Below are 12,817 nucleotides of genomic sequence, written 5' to 3'. Positions count from 1 at the left end.
GATACCTGGGAGCATCCAGTTCCCTTCTAGGGGCAGTAACCACAGGAATTACATCATGATAGCTCTTTAAAATTAGGGTATGCCTTAAAAAAAGTGTCAATCTGCATATTATCCAGTCTGTTCGTTAATATTTAGCATGCACTTGGCAGCCTTAAGGTAATGTGTGCATATTTTTACAAATGGTTGTATTTAGAAAGCACAAGAATGACCAAATGTGGTGCAAAATATGCCTTCATCCAGCTAGGTAAGTTGATGAAATCGTTCAACTTCCTTGAAATCTATGTCCATGCATGCAATACATGCATGCAATACATTCATCAGAGTGCTGAGCAGTATGGGCTAGTGTGTGTAAATACAAGATTCCTCTCCAACCAATCCAGCTTTCTTAATTATTCATGTCTTTTTGGTACTGTTATCAATTACAAAGGAAAAAGAATGATTTAACAATCTAAAACCAATTTAAAATTTCTGAAAATAAGTTTTCAGAGTCCATGACATTATTAAATAAATGGAATATGTGAAAGATAACAGGGAAACAAACATTTTTCAGGTTAAAAAATTGTTTACTCTTTTTTTGGTCATACTTTCATCTAAACTTTCATAGTAAGATTTTTTATCCATTGCTGGTATAATTGTTATTTCAAAATAAGTCATATATACAAGTATTTTTATTCAATTACTTGCATGCTATTTTAACCAGAGTGTAGAAAATAAAACATAGCAAATAGTATTTTTGTGTCCATATCATTGTCAACTATGTTTCAGTCTTTTATAAATTGAAAAAAAAAATTCAGGTTAAGACAAGATAATCTAAGCTATTCTATTATTATTAAAATTTATTGTAAGGTTAAATAAACTGTTTTCTCTACTTTGAAGTTTCCATATGTTTATAAACATACAATTTAACATACTCCACTGCACTTGTGTTGGCCATTAAGCCGATGCCTCATGGAGTTTGCAGTATGGGAGTCACAGTACCATGAAATAGTGTAAATTAATTTCTCAATATTCTCAAAAGAACAATGAAATCTCTCAGAAGCCACAGGCAACGAGTAAAATGCAGCCCTAGCTGCTCATGATAGAGAGATGGTAGATATTCTATATGGGAATGAATAGTCCAAATATTGTCAGCATCCTCAACACACACTAAAATATATGTGTTAGGAACTGAGAGACATAAATGTCTTGCTTGCAAACAGAGATCATCCCATGGGTACTATTTGCCTTTTAACTACCAGATTATTAAACACTCACACAGAAACTCCTCCAGTTTCTATAGCAAAAAACAGAAACTACCACCTCTAAAAAAAAAAAAGCCAACAAGAAACAACACCAAACCATTTTGTCTGTACATTGCCAATTCCAGATGTTCAGAATCAATATGGAATTCACAAACAAACCAGGGACTAAAACAAAAGCAGAGATGCAGGAGACAATAGAAATATTTCTCTCCTCATTTTTGTAATTTTGGAATTCATAAGTGTTATTGCTTTTTTTACACACATACAGGAAAGTTTAAAAGTAACCTTTGTTAAAAGTAAGCTAGAATTTTCATAGAAGAATAAAGTTTAAAGCTGGGTTTTTCTGAACACATCAGAGTGGGAATCGCTACAGAATATCACCTAGGTATTGTAACATAGGAGAAGAAGAAAAAATTGCATGCAAAAAACCCCAAAGAACAGAAAAAGGTATGAGAAACAGCATTCAAATGTTTCCAGAGAGATTTTAACACAACGGTCCCCTTCACAGGAAAATATGCTAGACACTAAGACCTCTAGGGCACAAACTGATATTGATATATGTCAACACATAGCTGTGATCTAGCAAACAGGACAGAAATGTATTCTTCTTTTCAGATGTTTCAGCAAACCAGTTATCTTTATGCAAAATAAAAGTGTGAACACTGAGATTGAGAACAGTCAAGCTCAGGATAGATTAAAAATCTGTTGTTGAGGGTATTTTCTACATATTCATATGTTGTAAATAAAGCATCCACAGATGTTCACAAGGTATTTTGAAGTTCTGTTCAAGGGATACAATAGAAGGAAGCCCTCTGTCAAAATAGGAATAAGTACCAATGATCTCTCTCAGAAACTGGGGAATATTCACCTTGCAATGAGCACATGGACAAGAGAAAATAACATTTGGCAGTACATTTTTTTCTTGAATGCCTCTTTCCTGTGGTTCATAAATTCCCAGTAGTTGGGGAGAGATAACATTGTCCAGCTTGCTCTTCATGTTATCTGTGCAAAATTTAGAACATGAGGTCCTTTTGCTAGAAGAGAAATGGGACACAGGTTTCTGCTTCTGCATTAATGTATTGGTATAAATCACTATAAAGACTGTTTAAGTTCACAATCTCTTACATATCTTACAGAAACAAATAGGCAAAAAAATACATGTACGTTAGTTCTTAGTTTATGAAAGCTACATTAATTGTTTTCTAGGCACTAGGCAGAATTGTACGTGTTTGGGAATACTTAACAGAGTTAGAGCCTTGGAAACTGAGTCACCGTATCTTGCAATTTCTGCCCTTCCTGGAAGGGAAGGTGATGGATCTTGGTTATAAAACCCTCCGCATTCTGGATACTGAAAAACATGAAAATTCCTGCTCCGTCCTAACCTGATCATATTATAAAATACTTATGTGTACAGGTGTAAACATGTTACTTAAAAGTAGGCAGACATGAACGGATAATAACAGAGCTGCACTAGCATGGAGACAGCCTAGTGGGTATAGTTTAGCTATACAATTTACTTACAGTATGTGTGCCTCCTTCTTTCAGGTCAAAATGAGTAAGTTTGTCATGACACTCTCATGTGAAGTTTCACATGGAAGAATTTTTAAAAATCAAGATCTTTTGGAAACATATGGATTTGAAAGCAGACATAAAAAGTAAAGTTTGCTACTAATGCCATGAAAAGCAGTATTACAACAACAACATACAAAATCAACAGCCACTTTACCCATGAAATTTCAGCAACTGGTCTGCAAGTATGTTACAGAGCCATTCACAAAGACAGAGTCACCTTTTAAATAAAGGAGTATTGTCTGATTTAAAAGACATTTTTCATATTAGATTAAATTACTGAAGTTCCCTAGAAGGAACGGGCAGTGACTCATGTGAATTTCTGGACATACACTGGAAGCATAAATCCTACATGATCCCCTACTCCTTTATAGAGTCCGGCATAGTCAAATGGATTAAGAAAAGAGTGTGCAGTGATTGATTACAGCTGTTCTAGTGCAAGGAACCTGGCAGGGTCCCGTCCCTACTCACAAACCTTCAGGTTTACTGAAAGGGAATAAATAGGTAGTTGCTTAGCATGAGCCAAAGTATTTTGAAAACTGGGAACAAGAAGGCAAAACATCATTAAGAAAGGAAGTCTGAATTGTTAGACATATAGCTGCAACAAGCATAGACTGAAGACTGTGAGGTTATAAAGCAAAATTAAGTTTAGCGGAGATCCACTAAGATGGAAGGCTGCAAAGAGAACTTCCCTCAACCTTCTTCTTTACAGACTATGCCAAGTCACTTCCCTTAGACTCTCTGAATATACCATATGCCTCAGTTCCATGATTTGTTTCAGTCCTCCACTGCCTAAAAGAACACTATGGAAAAAGGGGCCAGATTCAGGGGTGCACAAATGAAAAGACAAGAAGGCAAAGGAAAAGTTCCAAAAAGAGAAATTCAGGCTGAACATACAAAGAAATTCTTCCCAGTGAGCGTGTAAAGCACTGACAGAGATTGTCCAAGGAGGCTGTTGACTCTCCATCCTTGGAGATTTTCAGAACTTGCATGGGCAATGCCCTGAGGAACTGACCTGGCTTTGAAGTTAGCTTTATTTTTGGAAGGATTTTGAACTAAATGACCTTCAGATGTTCCTTCAAACCTATTTATAATTTCTGTGAATCTGTGGTTCTAAGAATACTAGTAACCAATGGGGGACAATATCAATTTTAATAACCAGCTCTATAGCTGAAGAGTTTTGCATTAAATTCATCTGGAAAATTTATCGTTTCAGGTTCCACTCCATAATTCAGACTCCCATGATACTCACAAAATCATAACTCAGCTAACATTTTGATATAGATTCCATAGGTAAAAACTGTGGAAACTTTCCTTCAATGCCCAGATGTCTGCAGCTGGCTTGTGCAAATCTGCTCCCATTTTGACATTTGTGAGCTACTGAGTGCTGGCAGTGAAGTCAGAGATCCATCCCATCTAACTCTCCCATGTGGGACAGCACTGGCAAACATGCTTAGATGTCTACACAAAACAAGGGGAAAAGTCTATGAGCTACCATCCCAGTAGACAGAGTGCTTGCTCACGGAGGACATTTTGTTCTGAAATTTTTTTGAGTTCAGATATTGGATAGAAGTCTCTCAGTTTGTAAGAAAAGAACTTAATTGGCAGGCTATATAGCTTTCATGGATAAATATATCTTAAATATTTTCTACTTAGTGTAAACAGTTCAACATTAGTTAGCACAGAGAAAGAAAAGGAGTGCTAACACTGAGCTTCAGGACACTCACTTTGAATGTAGGAATGTGAAGTTCAAGTGCCTTGGCAAATGATACCTTCATTTGCAAGGCAAAACAGCCTTAAAAGAAGAGGCTGAAGCACTTTTAATCACACTATACTCTGCAGCTTCTGAGATGAAGTTATGGTTGTGGGCTAGACAGGAGATAGTTGTGCCCATATCTCCACATGCTGGAACCACAAGAAGGTTCTGATGAGTCCTCTCGAAGAGGTGACCTACTTGAATGAGTTCAGAGGTGAGACTGAATTGCTCAAGGCTGTGAGCTGAATCACTGAATCACATAAACACTTTGCCCTGAAGATTTCAGTTTGGATACTTTAGGTTGTCCTCAGTTTAATAGGTTTTGTGGACCCTTAAGGTTCTAGTTGGATTTTTTTTGTCTGCATCTATATCCCTCCATCAATGTATATGAAAGGATAGGCATATAATAAGGAGCTCAGTGCATAAGGATTTCAGTGGGCAGCAGCATACCTGAAAAATTATATATTGTTACTCTTTGGTGTTATAAACCATGATACTTTGTGGGTGTAACCTCATCTACATATTTTTTGAGGGGAGTTATCTTTCTTTCCAGAATTTGAAACCTTAATATGCAGATCAGAAAACACATTTATAACAAGTCTCGATTACCTGGATAATTATTATTAAAGTATAATCCCCCTATGCAGTACCTCTGTGGTACAGCATACCTTTTTATTCTGAAATTGTTAAAGAAAAACAGGAAAAAAAGGACTTAATTGGAAGGCAATGAAGAAATGAGGCAAATATATGAAAGGAGAAATGTTATTTATAGTCCAGATGACAGTGTGGAAGCACAGGGATTTGATCAAATGCACCTGACTTCTGAATAAGAGGAAAGTTTTATTTTGGAAAAAGTACTATTGTTCTGGCAAAAGAGGGCAAATCAAACCCATCTCACAAGGAAAGATATAAATGATCATGGAGTTTTTTATTCCCTCTGAGAAAACAATCTTCTGTGACATTTTGAACAACAGCGTCTAAATCCATTGTTATGACATTTAAAAAAATATTTTTACATGTTCATGAAAAAATTCCTCATTGTTTAAAATGGTTTATAAGTGCTGCCTATACCTTCTGTCAGATCTGGCTGTAACAGTTAAACCACCATAAGATCATTCTGGTTAGCATATAGGCCATGATTTTATAGTTGCAGAGATATGCCTACTACAGTATCTCAGCAGCGGAGGTGGGAAAAATCACCCATATGTTTTCTTAGAATCAGACCCTGCAAGTGGTTCTTTTTGTTTTGTTCCCCAAGGGACAAGCATGAATGTTGGTGAGAGAAAGCAAACCAAGTCTGGGATACCAATGTGAATTGTAGCACATTTCTTCGCCAGAAAATATAAGTAGCTGCTTAATAATACAGAATTTGCTGACTTTAGGCTTCTAGCCTTCATCAGACATGCAAAACCTCACACACCTCGTATCTCTTGAGGAGCTGCTTGCTAGGTCCACCTCTGGGCATAGCTGTGCTGCCTGCAAGGCAGGTAATATGCGTTTTCTTAATAGAAGGGTGGACTCCTTGCTGGGGTTAATTGCACCAGCGCTCAGCAGAGCAAGATAATACTGTGTCACTGACCTGGAGAGCTTCCAAGCCAGAAGTTCCATGCTGGTATGGAGGCTGCTCTCCCTGTTACCTTTCCTACTGCAGTTCAATCAGATCTTCTATTGCTCAGCACAAGGGTTTATAGGTACGGAGGTGACTGAGTTAATATGTAGCCTTTGGACCTGCAAAAGAGAATGCGTTGTTAGTTTTAACTACACTGTGCAAAAGAGCATTTTTGTCTTTATCCCTTGTCTCCTACCATGGGGCAAAGCATACAAGAGAGCAGTGTTATCTGGTCAACCTGACTAGAGCACATCATACTCCATAAATTACAAAGACACTCTGGAATATATTGAATAATATCTGTAAAAATACATTTCTATTGAAGATAATGTTTTTATTGAAACATACATAAGACTCCAGATAGAAGTACTGGAAGTCTTTAGAAATTTCATACTTTATAAACCAATTTAATAATAAGCTGTCCTCAAGATAAACAAGGCCAAATGTTGTCTTTCAAAATCCCTGTTTTCATCAACTTTCCAGTATCTCATCCTGTGCATCTGCCATCCATTTTACTCTGTAGACTGGTTTCCAAACTAGATAAACAAATGTTCCCCGAACTTCACATTTAGACTTCATCATTACGACCATTTTGCTAGTTCTCAAAATTATGTGCTCATTGATTTCAAGAAGAATTTGTGATTCCATGTGTCAAAATTAGATGTTTTTATTCAGGATCCTAAGTCTGGATAAGAAAAATCATCCCCTGCAGTATTTTCATTCCCACCTTAGATTCAAAAGGGTGACAGGTATGTTGTTCCTAATGAAAACCATAGCCTTGAGATGAGTTGTATATTACAAACAGAATGCAGAAAGAAACTAAGCATTTACTTCTGGGACTCACTGTGATGAGTGGGGAATCATCTAAGATAAGAGTAGGAATGCTGGAGCATAACCCTGATTGTTTTGGGCCTCTGGAGTGCTGTACGGTGCTTGGATAGCAATAGATGCTTGAATTCTCCCTGGAGCTGGGTTCCAGAGCTGTCTTCAAAGAAAGGTGGTGTCAGTTGGCACCAAAGTGCTGGGTGTTGAGGACTTTCATCTGTAGTATAAAAACTTAGTTTCAATGTGTTCCATCTGAAAGGATAATTAGTGACTGGAATATTCATGGTGAGTGAATTCTAGCTTCAAGTCAGGCCTCTGGAAGAAAACTTGAGTGCTTTGGGAAATGATCTCAAAAATTATGACTAACATGACCATTTAAGAAAAAAAATCACATATTCTAAGGTTTAATTTCAGTATTTCCCAAGAGCATCTACATTAAAAATTAAACCAAAAAAATACTACAATTAATGTAAAATAAAATAAGGGCCGAGTTTTCATATAGCTTATGCCATTTGGCTTTTCTTTTTAAATATTAAAAAAGCACCTGAACCTTGAATTTCTCATCTGGCAGGATTGCTATAGCAGAGCTTTATTATAGGGGGACTGAAATATTTTTTTCATTAAGTTCTGGGAGTACTTTTTAATGAAACCCTTGCTGTTTATTTTAGAGGACAGATCTTTCTATAAATCTAAGCTTTTTGGAATTCATCATCCTATTGTGGGAATCTAAAATGAAGATTAATTTGAATATTTGACTTCTTTAACCACAGAACAAAATAAGAGAAGAAAAGTAACACTAACACCGCAACGTCTGTTTGCACTATCTTTATGCTATCTTAGATTATTTAATGCATGATGGTTTACTTTTCAAAACTACAGATTTACAGAATACACATCAGATGACTTATTTATGTTTTAATTTACCATTAGTTGCCTGGAAAATATTAATCATCTAAATAGCTACATGCAGTCCCATGAACTCAGTGTATGTGTGTAATTGATAAATGCCTGTTAGATATTTAAGATACATTTACCACATATGGTTGTACATCTAGCATTTTAAAAATGGTGTCCCTGCGTAAGATAGATTTATTTCAGTGTTGAAATTGTTAAAAGCATGAAAACAAATTAAGGTAAGAAAGAGATTGACAGCCACACTTACATAGTAGGTAAACTAAACCTCACTAGCCAAGATAAATACCAGATCTTGGCATTGTGTCGCGGAACCTTTATGGTGTCACTGTGGTAAAGAGCTCAAAATAGAGCGAGAAAGGGAACAGACAGCCAAAAAAATCCTTAATGAAGCATATTCAGGAGAGCACTATATTTCCCATAAAAACTGAGCCCTTTTCCATAGTTACTCAGTTCTGAAATGTGTTGCTCTGCAAGGATCTCTTTAAGTTGAGCTACTCAGTTCTCACTGTGGTTTTTACAAGGGAGTGAAGGTGTGCAGAAAGTAAACTACTAGAATCTTGTTTCTGGAGTTTTAGAATAGGATCTAATTTTCCTAAATCCTATATAAACAAGGGGTCATGTGACATTTACATTTCACAACTTAAGCCAGCCCAACTATTTTCCAGCGTTGCTTTAAACAACATCTCTTAATCTAACCTGAAAGCTCCTCAGGTAAACTCCCTATGCTTTAGCTGCCTGCATATGCATGGAAATGTCTATTTAAATGAGAGATGCAGTTTCTCCCACTGAGAGGTCTAGGCAGGCTTCTAGGAGAGGTGCAGAGTTCCTGCTCCTACGTCTGTTTTGTTTTTGTTTTTTCACCAGGAATGATGTAGAGTAAAACGTGTCCCTAGGAGCAGGTCTGGAACATCTGTGCTGGCCCCTTTGATCTGTCTGCATTGTCCCTTGGGCTGGCCTGAAGGGCTCACTCATCTGCTTTATTTTAGACTCTTTGGTCTTGCCGACCTTTTGTAGCTCCTTTTTAAAAGGAGTAGAAGTTGTTATTAATTGGGATATATCACTGGGAACTGTTTGGAAATAGAAGTTTTGCCTTTCTGACTCTGAGTAAACTCAGAGCTTCCTACTCTCTATTTCAAGCAGCAATGCAAAAAAAGAGAGAGGTCACCACTATATGCTAATTTTCAGAAGTGAAACAGGCGGACTGAACCCTGAGTAAATGTAAACACCTGCCTATAAGTGGTCTGCATGGCTGTCTGGAGCTACCAGTAGAGCATATGGTGAAGGGCACATAAACTGGACTTGGTTTCTTCTTCAGGTTTTGAAGCATCACCTTTTCTCTAGTCATCATGAAGGGAATTTAAGAGCATATTTCAAATAAACTGATCATCCTTTGAGCAAGACACCTAGCATTTTAGTAAAGTAGTACACAAATTAGGCGCATTGCATTGCAGCCTTTGCTAAATGGAGAAATCCACATGGCCAGTGAATTAGCTGTTTGCAGTATGCTCCTGGGTTTGCTGGTGGTGAACTATACACATGCTTGATGTTTAACAGACCTTGATTCATATTAAATCTGAGACATATGGCAGCCATTACTGAAGGAAAGCAATGCATTTTTTCACTGTCAGCAACTTTGATGCTGAAAAAGAACAACAGCTCTTACAGCACTCCCAGTTGTCCATATCTCCTCCCAATGGGTCTTTCTAGTCTGCCTTTTTAGCCATTCTAGACTTTCTCCAGCTTGTGGGCTGTTCTAGTCTCAAGCATACACATCACTCTGCTCAAGGAGACATTACCACCCTCTGCGGTTGATGGTGCTCCTCACTTTTTGATTTTTTAATTTATAGATTCTCTTATTACTTTGATTAACAATGTGGATTGCCAGGAGACATATGGAGCAAACATCCTGTAATAGCTTGAGACTTCTTCCTCAGACTAGACTACTCCCAACAGTATCTTTTAAAAGGTCTCAAAAATTCACAGAGTGGGCACGCACAGTATTTTTATTGTAATATTTTTTACACTTCCTTTTATTGTCATGCAAATACCTTGCATGAGGTTACTTTTTGGGAGACTGTTCGTGATCTCAGGAGCAGTTTGTGTTTCACTGATATTTGCCTTTGATTGCTCAACTTCACAAGTTAAAAATTACTTCATTAACACAAAATTCTTAGCCCCCTCTTACTGAATATAAGGCCCTAGAAAGTGTCTCAGGTTGGATACTCAAAACAAAAAGCCTCCCAAACCATTAGTCATTTTTAAAAATCTTGGCAGTTGTCTTTTATTAGCCTGTAAAAATTTATCACCATATATTGCACCCTTTAAATAATAAATAGTGACATCACATGATGGAGGACTGAACAAAACAAATACATGACTGAGAATATGTGTGTAAACTTGAAGGTTTCATGGAAAGCAGGTCTTTCTGCAGAGTCTGCTTGGGCACCCAAGCAGACACTTGTTCCTGCAGAGATCTCCCCAAAATTTTTGAGTGCATGTGAGAATACATATTACAGTCATCACACTCTTTCTTCCTGATTTTGAGGATGTGTCTTGTCATTTTTTTCTGCTCTTCATTTGCATTAGAAGAAATGAAAATTCATGTTATTCAGAAAGTCTTAGCAACTGTTTTTGCTGTTTTCTTCTCCTAGTGAAGAACTGCTTCTTTGAATGTCATGGCAGTGTATGTATTTGAAAAATATCAAATACCTGACCTCCAAACCCACAAAGGGCAGACTGTGATGTGCCTCTCCCTTGCTGAACAGTAATTCATACAAATAGACCCACTGCCTGTAAGAAGGTAACCAGCAAGTCCCTCTGCCAGTGACTTCTGTGATAACATAATGAACATCTGTACATGATTAGCAGGTTAAAGGGAAAATTCAGACCCCCATGAAGCATAAGTTAAATAAATCTTTCCTTTTTTGTTAAATGTGCAACATCTGGCAACTCGCATTTAAGTGTGTCACAACAGAAATCTGCCACCAGAACTCACCGTTTTAAGCCCTTGAGTACAACACTCATGAAGGTCTTATCCCGTTCTTTAATGGCGAACAGACCTCAGTGCCTCCATATCCTCTCCACACACCCTGTGAAGATTTGGCACAAACGCAAACCAGTTTTACGTTTCACTGCCTGGCTTTTACAAGAATCAGAGACGCGCTTTTCATGGTGAAGCCTCCGTAAATCACTCACAACTGAACACACAACTGTCTTAACCTTCATAGAGCGGTGCCTCTGCCTCTCCCCACCTCTCTTCCGTGGACTCCAGCTGACAAACCTCCTCCTCATTAATGTGTGGTACCATGTCTGCTGGGGGAGGTCAAAGGAAATGTTTTAAGGCCTAGGTGTCCAAAGTGACACTCATAATGAAAAGGTTAATATATTACATCTAATTTTTGTGCTTATAATTAGTACATCTGCTTAAAGCTAGAACCTGTATTTGCAGGTGTAAACGTAAATTAATTTCATCTAGTTTAAACTTTTGAAATATTCAGCTTAGTATGCATGAAGGAATCACTTTTATACCTAACTTAATAAGCAAGTCCTAATAATCGCTAGGAGTTGTTGAATTGTCTGGAGTTCTAGCAGAGTGAAACACTTAAGCACTTTATTTATTTCTAAGTACATACTTAAGCCATGTAAAATTACTGGTAGTAAGGATGTATTTTTTCCTAAACAAAAAACAAGGTGGTACAAAGATATATTTCTGAAAAAAATTTTATGACATATTTATTTAACATTAACCTCGCTGAAGTCAGTGGAAGCTGCCCATGTACTAAAGGAATGCTTTCCTTTTTTTGATTACTTATCTTTTTGTCTACTCTACTTTTAAACTTCTTCTGAGACATTCTTAGTTTAGGAAGCAAAGTATTAAACATATGAAATAAGTTGTTAGAGTTTTTATTGTCAAAATAAATTAGATGAAGCTCAATTAAAATACTTGTATAAATGAATTTTAAAACTCATAAAAGGTACCAGGATATATTTTATATTTTCAGTATTTTTCATTAACATTTTCCTTAAAATACTTATGCCATTGTTCTGGCTTTGAACGTGGCTAGTTTTCCTGGTATTAAGTTGTTACTTTAAGTTTGAACTGAAAAAGAAAACAAAAATCCTCCAAAATACTTAATGTGAGAAATATGTGTCTATGTCTTGGATAGCGAGTTGTCTGGAAAGAGTTTACTTTAGATCAATGATAAAACAAGATAATTAATTGGTGCCTTGATAATTAAAAACAGACTTCACTGCAGGAGGCACTGGAGAGTATGATAGCTTTGTAGAAATATATGTAAATATCTCTCTGAACAAAAAGGAAGAGGTATGGTTTAATCTTTAAAGAAATGAAAATATGTTATTAAAAAATTCTTAGCAAATGCTTTTTTTATCTTCTTCTCCTAATCAAGAATTATGCCTTTAAATAGCATGGCAGCATCTGCATTTGATAAAAATCAAATAAACTATTTCCGGAGAAACAGATGGCACTGTTTTTAATTCTTTGTGGCCAGCTCAGGTATTATGAGAATGAATTATGATGTAAGCGAGGTTTGCGTGTAAAGTATCTTCCGACAAAAATTTTCAATAAAGGTACATTTTGTGTTACCTGTTTTATCTAGACCAGTCCCTCTCATCTGCTAAAATGTAAAAATCCAATGTCTTCAGCAGTGTGGCTGCTTGATATTAAAGTCAGGATTTCCTGTCTTTTTCTGCCTAGGTGCTGAGGTGCCTTAGTTATTTTAGGGGTTAAAAGCTGTAGCCACTGATGCGTATATATTAGGCTGTATTCATAGAACACGGCTTGTAGCCTGACTCAAGCTATTACAGTCTAACAACAGTGACCAATAGAAAGAGAAGAAGATCCAAGAAAGCTGAGGTAAGCCCAAGCTCTGAAGCAATGTC

The sequence above is a fragment of the Phaethon aethereus genome (assembly GCF_964289735.1).
Source record: "Phaethon aethereus genome assembly, chromosome: 1".
NCBI lineage: Eukaryota > Metazoa > Chordata > Aves > Phaethontiformes > Phaethontidae > Phaethon > Phaethon aethereus.
The sequence above is the reverse complement of the archived record's forward strand: the minus strand, read 5'-3'. Positions refer to the sequence as shown.